Source organism: Lontra canadensis, unplaced genomic scaffold (assembly GCF_010015895.1).
Source record: "Lontra canadensis isolate GAN:19392208 unplaced genomic scaffold, GSC_riverotter_1.0 scaffold1, whole genome shotgun sequence".
In the NCBI taxonomy this organism is placed as follows: Eukaryota; Metazoa; Chordata; class Mammalia; order Carnivora; family Mustelidae; genus Lontra; species Lontra canadensis.
This window is the reverse complement of record NW_022630995.1, coordinates 127,138,945-127,152,423: the sequence shown is the minus strand read 5'-3', so window position 1 is coordinate 127,152,423 and position 13,479 is coordinate 127,138,945.

Genomic DNA, 13,479 nt, shown 5'->3' with positions numbered 1-13,479 from the left:
AACTCACTTCTCCTCTCCAACTCCCAATATCCTCCGTGTTATTCTTTAAGTTCCACAAGTAAGTGAAAGCATGTGATAATTGACTTTCTCTGCTTGACTTATTTCACTCAGCATAATCTCCTCCAGTCCTGTCCATGTTGATACAAAAGTTGGGTATTCATCCTTTCTGATGACTGTATGTATGTACCATACCTTCTTTATCCATTCATCTGTTGAAGGGCATCTTGGCTTTTTCCACAGTTTGGTGATTGTGGACATTGCTGCTATGAACATTGTGGTACAGATGGCCCTTCTTTTCACTACATCTGTATCTTTGGGGTAAATACCCAGTAGAGAAGTTGCAGGGTCATAGGGTGGCTATTTTTTTATTTTTTTGAGGAATCTCCACCTAGTTTTCCAAAGTGACTGCACCAACTTGCATTCCAACCAACAGTGTAAGAGTGTTCCCCTTTCTCCACATCCTCTCCAACACTTGTTTCCTGACCTGTTAATTTTGGCCACTCTAACTGGTGGAAGGTGGTATCTCAATATGGTTTTGATTAGAATCTCCCTCATGGCTAATGATGATGAACATTTTTCATGTGTCTGTTAGCCATTTGTATGTCTTCTTTGGAGAAGTGTCTGTTCATGTCTTCTGCCCATTTTTTGACATGATAATCTGTTTTGTGTGTGTTCAGTTTGAGGTGTTCTGTATAGACCCTGGATATCAGCCCTCTGGCTGTAGTGTCATTTGGGAATATCTTCTCCCATTCTATGGGTTGCCTTTTTGTTTTGTTGACTGTTTCCCTTGCTGTGCAGAAGCTTTTCATTTTGATGAAGTCCCAAAAGTTCATTTTAACTTTTGTTTACTTTGCCTTTGTAGACATGTCTTGAAAGAAGTTGCTGCGACAGATGTTGAAGAAGTTACTGCCTGTATTCTCCTCTAGGTGATAGATTATTGCCTCATGTTAAGGTCTTTTATCTATTTTAAGTTTATCTTTGTGTATGGTTTAAGAGAATGGCCATAGATGACCATAGAGTTGTGGGTCCATATCTGAGCTCTCTACTGTATTCCACTGGTCTATGTGTCTGTTTTTGTGCCAGTACCATGCTGTCTTGGTGATCACAGCTTTGTAGTAAATCTTGAAATCAGGCAATGTGATGCCAGCTTTGCTTTCTTTTCTTTTCTTTTTTTTTTTTTTTTCCAACATTTCCTTAGCAATTTGGGGTCTCTTCTGGTTCCATACAAATTTTAGGATTGTTTGTTCAAGATCTTTGAAAAATGCCAGTGTAATTTTGATCAGGATGGCATTGAAAGTATAGACTGCTCTGGGCAGTATAGACATTTTAATAATGTTTGTTCTTCCGATCCATGAGCATGGATTTTTTTCCCGCCTTTTTGTGTCTTCAATTTTCTTCATGAGTGTTCAATAGTTCCTTGAGTAGAGATCACTTACCTCTTTGGTTAGGTTTATTCCCAAGTATCTTATGGTTCTTGGTGCTATAGTAAATGGAATTGATTCTCTAATTTCCCTTTCTATATTTTCATTGCTAGTGTATAAGAAAGCAATTGATTGCTGTACATTGATTTTGTATCCTGCCACGTTATTTTTGCTGTATGAGTTTTAGTAGTTTGGGTGTAGAGTCTTCTGGGTATTCCATATAAAGTATCATGTCATGTGCAAAGAGAGAAAGTTTGATTTCTTGGCCAATTTGAACACCTCTTACTTCTTTGTGCTGTCTCGTTGATGTTGCTAGAAGTTCTAGTACTATGTTGAACAAAAGTGGTGAGAGTGGACATCCTTGTCATGTTCCTGAACTCAAAGGGAAAGCTGTCAGCTTTTCCCCATTGAGAATGATATTAACTCTGGGTTTTTCATAGATAGATTTTACGAAGTTGCGGAATGTTGTCTCTGCCCCTATACTTTGAAGAATTTTAATCAGGAACAAATGCTGTATCATATTAAATGCTTTTTCTGCATCAATTGAGAGGACCATGTAGTTCTTCTCTCTTCTTTTATTGATTTGTTCTATCACATTGATTGATTTGTGAATGTAGAACCACCCTCACAGCTCATTGATAAATCCCACTTGGTCATGGTGGATAATCTTTCTAATGTACTGTTGGATCCTATTATTTAGGATCTTGCTGAGAATCTTGGCATCCATATTCATCAGGGATATTGGTCTGTAATTCTCCTTTTTGATGGGGTCTTTGCCTGGAGTGGGGATCAAGGTAATGCTGGCTTCATAGAAAGGGTCTGGAAGTTTTCCTCCTGTTTCTATTTTTTTTTTTAATGACTTCAGGAGAATAGTTATTATTTCTTCCTTGAATGTTTGGTAGAATTCTCCAGGGAACACATCAGGTCCTGGGCCCTTGTTTTGGGGAAGGTTTTTGATCACTGCTTCAATCTTGTTACTAGATATTGGTCTATTCAGGTTGTCAATTTCTTCCTGATTAAGTTTTGGAAGTATATAGGTTTCCAGGAATGCATCCATTTCTTCTAGGTTGCTTAACTTATTGGCATATAATCGTTGATTATAATTTCTGATGATTATTTCTATTTCCTTGGTATTAGTCGTGATCTCTCCCCTTTCATTCATAATTTTATTAATTTGGGTCATCTCTCTTTTCTTTTGGATTAAATTTGCAGTGGTTTATTGATCTTATTGATTCAAAAAACCAGCTTCTAGTTTCATTGATGTGTTCTACTGTATCTCATGTTTCTATCTCATTGATCTCTGCTCTAATTTTGATTATTTACTTTCTTGTGTGGAGGGATGGCTTAATTTGTTGTTGATATTCCAGTTCTTTAATTTAATATTCTGGATTTTTCAATTTTTTTGGAGGGAGGCTTGGATGGCTATGTATTTCCCCCTTAGGACTGCCTTTGCTGTATCCTGTAGGTTTTGGACCGATGTGTCTTCATGCTCATTGGTTTCCATAAATTGTTTAACTTTTTCTTTGATTTCCTGGTTGATCCAAACGTTCTTAATCTGGGTGGTCTTTAACTTCCAAGTGTTTGAATTCCTTCCAAACTTTTTGTCATGGTTGAGTCCCAGTCTCAAAGCATTGTGATCTGAGAATATGCAGGGAATAATCTTAATCTTTTGGTATTGGTTGAGCCCTGATTTATGACCTGGTATATGGTCTATTCTGGAGAAAATTCCATTGGCACTCGAGAAGAATGATTATTCTGTTGTTTTAGGGTGGAATGTTCTGTATATATCTTTGAGATCCATATGGTCCAATGTGCCATTCAAAGCTTTTGTTTCTTTATTGATTTTCTGTTTGGATATCTGTCTGTTACCAAGAGTGGCATGTTAAGATCTCCTACCATTAATGTATTCATATCAGTATAATTCTTTATTTTGACTAACAGCTGGCTAATGTAGTTGGCTGCTCCAAAAATTGTTAGATTTTCTTGGTGGATAGATGCTTTAAGAATAATGTAGTGTCCTTCTTTATCTCTGACTACAGCCTTTAGTTTAAAATCTAATTTATCTGAGTAAGAATAACTATCCCAGCTTTCTTTTGAGGCCTGTTGGCATGAAAGATGCTTCTCCATCCCTTCACTTTCAGTCTGGATGTATCTTTAGGTTCCAATGGGTCTCTTGTAGTCAGCATATGGATAGGTCCTGTTGTTTTATCCAATCTGTAGCCCTGTGCTGTTTTATGGGAGCATTTAGGCCGTTCACATTGAGAGTGATTATCTAAAGATATGTTTTTATTCACATCATTCTGCCTGTCAAGTCCTTATTTCTATAGATTTTTTTCTGTAAATTTCTGTTCTATGTCACTCTTGGGTTCTTTCTTCTTTTATAGAACCTCCCTTAATATTTCTTGTAGTGCCACCTTGGTGGTCACATACTGTTTTAAACCTTGCTAGTCTTGGAAGCTCTTTATCTCTCCATCCATTTTGAATGTCAACCTTGCTAGATAAAATATTCTTAGCTTCATGTTCTTCTCATTTATTGCCCTGAATATGTCTTGCTAGCCCTTTCTGGCTTGCCAGGTTTCTGTGGACGGGTCTGATGTTATTCTGATGAACCTTCCTCTTTACCTAAGGAATCTCTTCCCCCTAGCTGTCCTCAGAAGTTCTTGTCTAAAATTATGATTTGTCAGTTTCACAATCATATGCCTTGAGGTCTTTCTAGATTCTCTGATCTTGGGGAGTATTCTTTCTACCTCTAGGACATGAACACTTGTTCCATTCCCCAGATTGGGAAAATTTTCATGGAGAATTTGTTCAACTATATCTTCTAGTCTTCTCTCTTTCCTCACCTCCTCAGGGATCCCAGTAATTCTGATGTTGGAATGTTTCATGGTGTCATTTATTTCCCTAATTCTGTTTTCATGGCTTCTAAGCTGTTTCTTCCATGTTTCTTCCCGATCCTTTTTCTCTATCAGTCTGTTCTCTAGAGCACTAATTCTGTCTTCTGCCTATGTTACCCTAGCTGTTAAAGTATTTAGATTAGATTGGATCTCATTGAGAGCATTTTTAACTTCTGCCCAGGTGGCTCTCAATTCTGTCCTTAGAAATTCTATGTTGTAATGGTTTTCTCCAACCTAGACATTGCCTGGATAATTGTTACTATGAATTCCCTTTCCAAAATACTGTTTATGTCCATGTCCAATAGTTCTGATGGAGAGGGCACAGTCTCTGAATGTTTCCTCTGTGGGGTGTTTCTCCTTCTAGTCATTTTTGGGAGAGGTGGTTGAGGGGATGTATAGCTGAATGTATCAACCACAATCCAGGCAAGGTGCACCCTGGAACACTTTGGTTCAATTGGAAGTCACCAACAAAAAGAAAAAAGAAAAGAAAAAAAGAGAAATTGAGAGAGAGAAAAAAAAAAAGAGAGAGAGAGAGAGAAAAACCAGCCAGAATGAGCCCCAAAAGTAAGATTTATAAGGTATATAAACAAGAATGAACAAACAAAAGAACTGACAAAAGTAAATGACAAGAAAAAGAAAAGAACCCAGCCAAAATGAACCCAAAGAATAAGATTTATATAATACCAGAACAAAAACAAAAACACAGAAACACTGACAGAAGAAAAAGATGAGAAGATGGTTATAAATCTTCAATGTGGGCAAGGAGGGTTATTTTGAATCTTCCTGGGTGTATTTTGATATCTTTGTTAAAGGACTCAACTTTCCAGAGATAAAGGGAGATTAAAACTGGTTTAAATATAGGGGTAGTATTGAATAGGGAAAAAGGATTACCTTGAAGCTTATATCTATACATATTTTTTTTTTAAAAAAGAAGAAAAAAGCAAAGAAAAAGAAAAACATTATATGTATGCAAAAAGTTTGTTAAAATGTTATGGAATATGTTGTATTAAACCTCTAGTTGTGATCGTAAGTAGGTTAAGGAAATTAAAAGAACAAGAATCATGGAGAATGAATAAAAAGATAAGTTGTATTTATGAAATATACAGGTTTTAGGGTAACACCGGGAGCTTAATATATTGTTTTCCCCGATGTTGGAGTTTTACAGTTTTATGGGGACCCTGTGGTGTTTGTCCTCTTGTTCTTTTGTCTTGCCTTCTCAGGGAGGGGCCTGCCACATTGTTTTCAGTCATTCTTGCATGGGCTGAGTCACCCTACCCCCTATCAAGGGGCTGGACTCTGTGGAAACTGGTTTTTCAGGCTTTTGTTCTCTGGAGGTTTTTGTTCTTTGGCAGCTTTTCGTGGCTTTTTGCAGGTTTAGTATAAAGCAAACTGCACTCAGACCTCCATCTCAGAGAAAAGCCTCAGTCTGTTCCCCTTTGGGTGGTGCATAACACACAGATTCCCTCTCTGCAAATTCCACTGAACATCACAACTCCCCACAGGCCATAAACACCCAGCCACTGTCTCAGGAGTCGCCCAAATCACCCACTTGTCTCTGGAACCCCATGCCACTAAAACCGCAAGCAATATTGGTCCAGGGAGCCTGCTTCCAGTGGTTGCCTTTGCTGGGACTGTTGTCTGGGAACCAGGCCCAAGCCACCAGTGTGCTCAGTCATGCAGGGTCACAAAAAGCTGCCTCTGCTGAAGGATCCCAACCCCAGATAGTGCTGAGTTCCTTCAGGACCCAGATGGGAGTGTCCAGACCCTTGGCTGGCCCTAGAGATCACCACTGGCTAGAACCAACACCAAGCTCTCTCAGACATAGGCCTGAGACCCTCATCAGGCAGTGCATGCAGAGTGCAAAAGGCTGTAGTTCTTAAGAGTGCTGTCTTGCGCCCACACCAGACTCCCTCACACACCAGGTGGGAGTGCACCCAGCCAAGCAGTGGTGTAAGCAGTGCACAGCCAGGGGCTCGAGGACCAGGAACTGGAGGCTCCACCACACTCTCTCGGGCATGGCTGGTCACCGGCAGTGGCCATTCTGGGTCCATGGGTTTAGGCCCATGCCCATGAGTGCCTGATTCCACCAGTTGCCCCTTAAGATATTTTGTTCTTTTTGAGTGCTTTTAACCAGACTCCAAGTTAACCCTGGTCCCCAACCACAGGGCACTTTCATATTGGGGTACTACTTTCCATGGGTTGCTTCTGGTGGCTCCCTTCCCCTTCTGTTTATCCTCTGATATCAGTCCAAGCATTCTCACTCTGCTTTACCTCTCCACTGGTGTCTTCTGCCCCCATAGAGATCCAGAAGGATATAATCCTACATCTCAGTCTGATTTCGTGGGTGTTCAGAATGATCTGGTAGAGATTTAGCTCACTTTAGGTGGCAGTTGAAACAAGGTCTCTTACTTCTCCATCATCTTGCCCCTCCTCATCACACCTGCAACTTTCAAGAATGTATAAGGTATTCTCTCCTTGAAAAAGAAGCCTAAACTTAGAGTTAACTTATTTTAAAACAGAGGTGAGCTGGGTCTCACCAAAGGTGCAATTACTACTAAATTACATTTCCATTGTTAATGAGATTATAACTCTTTTGGCAGTACAGAAAGTTGAAAATCGGTTAGAAGCAGAGATCATGTTAGACTCCTTATGCCTAACCCGTAGCAGAACTAAAACCATAAGTTCATTACAAAACTGCTCAAATCTAATTATCTAGCTGAATTAAACCAATTACTCTCTTATCCTAGCTCTTAAATTGTCTAACAAGAGTAAGAAAATCAGAAGGTGATCCCTGGATAAAAGCAAACTGAGACAAAATAAGCAGATATACATATAAATAGTATAATCATCAATAAAGAATTTTAAAATATTTATGATAAAGATCTTAAAATTACCGTCAAATGGATATGTTAAGAGATGAATTCCAGAAGAGATTTGGAAACTATAAAGAGAACCAAATTGAAAATTTGAGATAAAAAAAAATCATAGGGGTCACCTGGGTGACTCAGTCATTAAGTGCCTGCCTTCTGCTCAGGTCATGATCCCAGGGTTCTGGGATCAAGCCCCACATCAGGCTACCTGCTTGGTGGAAAGCTTTCTTCTCCATCTCCCACTCCCCCTGCTTGTGTTCCCTTTCTCACTGTTTCTTTCTCTGTCAAATAAATTTTAAAGAAATCTTTTAAAAAATCATAGGAAGGGATAAAGAGAAGACACAAAAAAAAGACCAATCAATAGAAATGTTTAAACTTAAGAACAGAGGAAAAAGAGACTGAAAAATAATGAATAGACTCTCTATGACTTGTGAAAAAATCTGATAGTCAAATGTATAACTGGAGTAGTAGATTGATATGAGATGATGTATGAAAAATATTTGATAAAATATTAAATGATTTTTTCAAATTTCATTAAAAATTACAACCCACTAATGTAAGAATCTTAGCAAACTACTAACAGAATAAGTATAAGGAATATCATTTGTAGAAAATTATAGTCAAATTGCTTAAACCAAAGGTAATAAAAATATTAAATACAGAAAGAAAATCTGAGCACCTTATGCAAAGTGAAAAAACAATAACCAAGACAGTGTATTTCAAGTCAGAAACAACAGACGCAGAAAAAATGGAACATCTTGGTAATGTGCTCAATGGAAAAATACAATAAAATAAGTACCTGTCAACCTTGAATTATATATCCTGCAAACATATCTTTCAAGAAGAAGAGGGAAGTCTTCATCTCTTACCAAGATGAAGTATAAGGAATTAAATTTCTCTTTGTCCCTGAGCCGTCTAAAACACTGGATAAAATATGATTCATAAATAAAATATCTGATATAATGACTATCGAGCCATTATATATCAGAAAGGGAAGAGCCATAGTCCCTAAGAGATGGGAAACAATTAAATGAGCTTATTATTGCCTCAGTTTAATAACTTCAGACAGTTTACAGGACATGGCATAGGGAAACAAATCCTAGGCACAGCCTTCCATCACCCCTGGTTGAAAAGAAAGCAAATTTTTCTGTTTGAAGGAAAAATAATAAGAATATATCAGGTATTTTAACAACTGTGGAAGGAAAATACATGACAATTATAGTATAAAATATAGAAGGGATCTAAATGAAATTGTACTATTACATAGAAAAATTTGAAATTAAATTTAAGCCCAACCACATTAACCATACTTTAAATGTAAATAATTAAAACACTCCATTGAAATGAAAAAAAAAAAAAATCAGCAGATTGTACATAAAGTGATACTCAACTATATGCTGTTAAATATATACCACGCAGATTTAAAGAAGTTGTAAAATGAAAAAGCTGAACATAAGAATGATAGAGTAGCAATATTGACATGTTAGAAAATAGACTTCAAGATAAACAGTCCTGTCTGAAACAAAGGTGCGGTTTATTTTTTTTTAAATAATAATAATGGTTAATTGTTCTTCCCTAAAGAAATAACCAAAGCTGGTGAAAATTACTTTTAAAACAATCAATTTATATCTCTAAAATTATTCCAAGGTCATATAGCCAAGGAAGAGATATTGACTCATGAATATTTATCACCAACAAGAACTACAAAAGTTTCTGGCACTTGAGTCAAATCTATTTCACCTTCTCTCTCACTCAGTTCAGTGATAGAAACTCCACTCTGGGAGTGTGTGGCTGAGAAAACAAGACTCCCTCTTCCTCCCAACTCCTAATCAGGGAATATGATATCTTGATGGAAGGATAGACATTTCTTATCTTTTCTAGTTTTAAGTTGCAGAAGCAAAATTTATGATAAGAGTGATTTAGAAGTTGAGTGCCCCAACTATTGACCCAGTAGCCACTCAAATATGGAGGCATAAATCCTCATTTATTAGGCTGTGAATACTGTAGCTTCTGTAGAATACTGTAGAAAACTTCAGTTTTCTAGAGCAAAGGTTCCCTAGCAATAGAAGCCAGATTAGAAGACCAAACCCTATAGTCACCATGCTTGTAAAGCAGGGATATTATACCTACCCCTAGCTCCAGAATAGTTATTCAGAGATTTTTTTGCCTAGGGTGAGAGGAAATCCATAAGAACAAATAATTCTGATAATCTCCACAAATACAATGAATTTCCTTAAAATGTGTGTGGAGAACTGCATGCCTTAGGATGCTTTTAAGAATAACAGAAACTTTAAAAAAAAATGGAAACTTTGGTAGTAAACAATTATAGAAAAGCTAGTGGCTATATGAAACTAACAAACCATAAGTCAGCTAGTTTACTAAAGAGAAACAAGTAAAGAGACAGCTAGAAAGAATCCTCCTGGGATTGAAATAAATCAAAAAGGTACCTGCTACCATCAGTGCTGCCCTAGCATAACTGCATGCATGTATAATTCTGTGCCTTTAAAGGAGAGATATCAAAAGCTTTATATGATGATGGTGTGTGTGTGTGTGTGTGTGTGTGTGTGTGATATTGATTTAATTAAAACATTCCAGATAAAGTAGCAATCAGATAAACAAGCAAAGTCTGGAGGAGGAGTTAATATACAGGGTTATTACTACAATATATGGCACAAAATGTCCAGTTTCAACACAAAATTATAAAATGTATAAAAAAATAAAGCATGGCACATACACAAGAAGAAAAGAAAGCAGATAATAGAAACTGCCCATGATAGTGCCCAAATGATGGGTTTAATGGACTGAGACTACAAAGCAACCATTATGAGTTAGTTCAAGGAACTAAAGAAAATCTACATAAAAGAATGAAGGACAGTATGATAATGTTTCATCAAATAGAGAATATCAATAAAAAGATAGAAATTATTTTAAAAAGAACCATATGTAAATTCTGAAATTGTAAAGTACAATAACATAAAAATTCACTAGAGTTTCACAATATTAAATTTGAATTAGTGGAAGAATCAGTAAAATTTTAGACAAATTAATTAGAGAACATTCAATTCAAAGAAGAGAGAAAAATACTGAAAAAAAATATATAAAGTAAAATAAATAGAGCTTCAGAAAATGTTACACACCTTTAAGAACACTAACGTATGCATAATGGGAACCTGAGATGGGAACAAAAGAACAAAAAAAGACAAAAAAAATCAAAGAAATGATGATGGAAAACTTTTCAAATTTGATGAAAAACATTGATCTACATATCCAAGAAGCCTACATATCCAATAAACTGAGTAGGATCAAAATAAAATGGTGCATATCTAGGTACATTGTGGTAAAAATAGTGAAAAATAAAGACAAAGAAAAAATTTGGAAAGCACATGAGAAACAGGTTTAATGTATAAGTAAAATATAATGAGAATAATGGCTTACTTATTGCCAGAGAACATGAACAGGCGACAGAGTATGACATACTCAAAATGCATAAACAAAAATTTCAGTCAACCAAGAATTTGCATCCAGCAAAAATATTATTCATAAATGGAAAGAAATATTTTTATAATAAGAAAACAACAATAACACAGAGAGAATTTGTTGCTGTTAAACCTGCCTTACAAGAAATACTGAAGTTCTTAGAGCTAAAAGCAAATGACCCCTTGGGATGCCTGGGCGGCTCAGTGGGTTAAGCCTCTGCCTTCACCTCAGGTCATGATTCCAGAGTTCTGGGATCGAGCCCCGCATCGGGCTCTCTCACCCAGGAGAGAGCCTGCTTCCACCTCTCTCTCTACCTGCCACTCTGCCTATTTGTGATCTCTGTCTGTCAAATAAATAAATAAAATCTTAAAAAAAAAAAAAGTAAATGATCCCAGACAGTAATTTCAATATACAGGATAAAACAAAAACCTCCAGAAAAGCAATTACATAATTATAAAAGAGACTATAAATACATATTTCTTCTCCATTTTTCTCTTAAGTGATATAAAAAGCAATTTCATAAACAATAAGTGTATAATTGGATTGTTAGGGCTATAGGATATAGAAATGTAATGTATTTGACAATCACAGCACAGGGATAGGTGGAAAGAATGATGGATTGGAGTAGGAAAATGACACCAAATGTTAACCTGAATCCACAAGAACAAAAATGGTAAAGTAGTTTAATATAATATACTCTATAAATATGTTTATATTTATTTTCTTTTGTTTTTCTTGATCTGTTTCTTTGTTGACATGCTATATAAAGTAATAGTTATAATAACATTGTTCATTTTATAACAAAATATAATATGTATAAAAATAGCATTACATAGAAAGAAAGATAAGTAGAGCTATAAAGAGTAATGTTTCTACATATAACTGAATTTAAGGTAGTATAAATCTGAAATAGATTCTAGTAACATGTATATTTAGCCATAGAGCAAGCAATAAGAAAATAATTTTAAATGTAGTGAAAAATTATTTAAAAAAATTAAATAAGACATAGAAAATAGTGCAAAAGAAAACACTAAAGCTCTGAAGAGAAATAGCAAAAATAGGAAAAAACACAAGGCATTTAGAAAAAAGTGTAAAATGACAGATTTAAATCCAACTATGTTGAAATAATCCAACAATGTATCATCGACAGCTAACATACTTTAGATTAACAAGTATGCATAGGTTGAAAGTGAAAAGATAGAAAAAGATATGTTGGGGGAAAAAAAAACATAAAAACTCTGCTGTGGCCATAAGAATATCAGATAAAGTAGATTTTAAGACATGATTGTTACTAGACAAAAAGAAGACATTTTATAATGATAAAAAGGATCATCCACACAAACACACAGACACATACACATAAAACACAGCAATTATTCACATATATGCACATAACAACAAAGCCCAAATATACATGAAGCAAAAACTGACAAAATTGAAGGAAGACATAAATAACTCAAACATAATACTTGGAGACAATACCCAGATTTCAATAATGGATCAGGCAACTAAAAAGATCAACAAGAATACAGACAATTTGAACTATACTATAAACCACAATTTGAACTATACTATAAACCAAATAGAACTCTAGACCTCTAAAAACCAATTAGACATCTATACTCTACTAACAAGAGCAGGATACACACTCTTCTTAAGGGTCAATGGATCATTCTTCAGGATTGACCATCTGTTAGGCCATAAAGTAAGTCTCAATAAATGTAAATAAATTGATAACATAAATTAACACACTTTTAAATTCCCAGTGGATCAAATAAGAAATCACAAGGGAAGTTTGAAGGTACTTTCAAATGAATGAAAATAAAAAATATACCAAAATTTAAGGAATGTACCTAAAGCAATGTCCACACACACACACACATACACACACACATACATATATGCATATATATGTAAATAAGTATATCAGAAAAGAAGAGACAACTGGATATCCACATTCAAAGAATGAATTTGAACATCTGCCTCATAATGTATAAAAAAATTAAAAAGGATTAAAGACTGAAATGTAAGAGCCAAATCTATAGAAATGTTAAAGGAAAACACATGAATTTTTTTAACAAGATGTAGAATTTCATTATTGGGGTTTGGCAAAATCTTCTTAGATAGGATTCCAAAAGGACAAGCAATCAAAGAAATAATAAACTGGACTTTATCAATAGCAAAAAGTTTCTGTGTTTCAGAAGAAAAAGATGACTTATAAAATGGTAGGAAATATTTGCAAATCCTAAATCTGAAATTTGACTGTAGAATAAATACAGAATATATACAACTCAAAAATAAAAACACAAATAACCAATTTAAAATGCGCAATGTGTCTGAATTGACATTTGTTCAAAGAAGACATACAACTACCCAATATGCACATAAAAAATGCTCAAAATCATTAGTCATCAGAGAATTAGAAATCAAAACTACAATAAGATATCACTTTACACCTAATAAGGTAGTATAATAATAATAAAAATAAAGCAATTGTTGGTGAATCTGAGGAGTGATTTGAATCTTCATTCATTGCTGGTGTTAATGCTATATCACTCTGCTGTTTATTTTCTATATCTTGATGTTTCAATATCTTGGGTCTTACTGACCCTGGAGGAACTGCTCCTTCCAGAGGTAGCTAATTTCTAGAGATAGCAAATAATTTCCACGGGAGTCTGTCTTTCATAAGCAAGTCAACAAATTCAGAGCCCATATTCCCAACTACCTGCTTCTCCTGTTAAAGTATTTGGTGACCCTCTATTCACCTGACCTAACTACCTGAGTACACATACCTGGAAACGAAGGATTCCCCTCTGC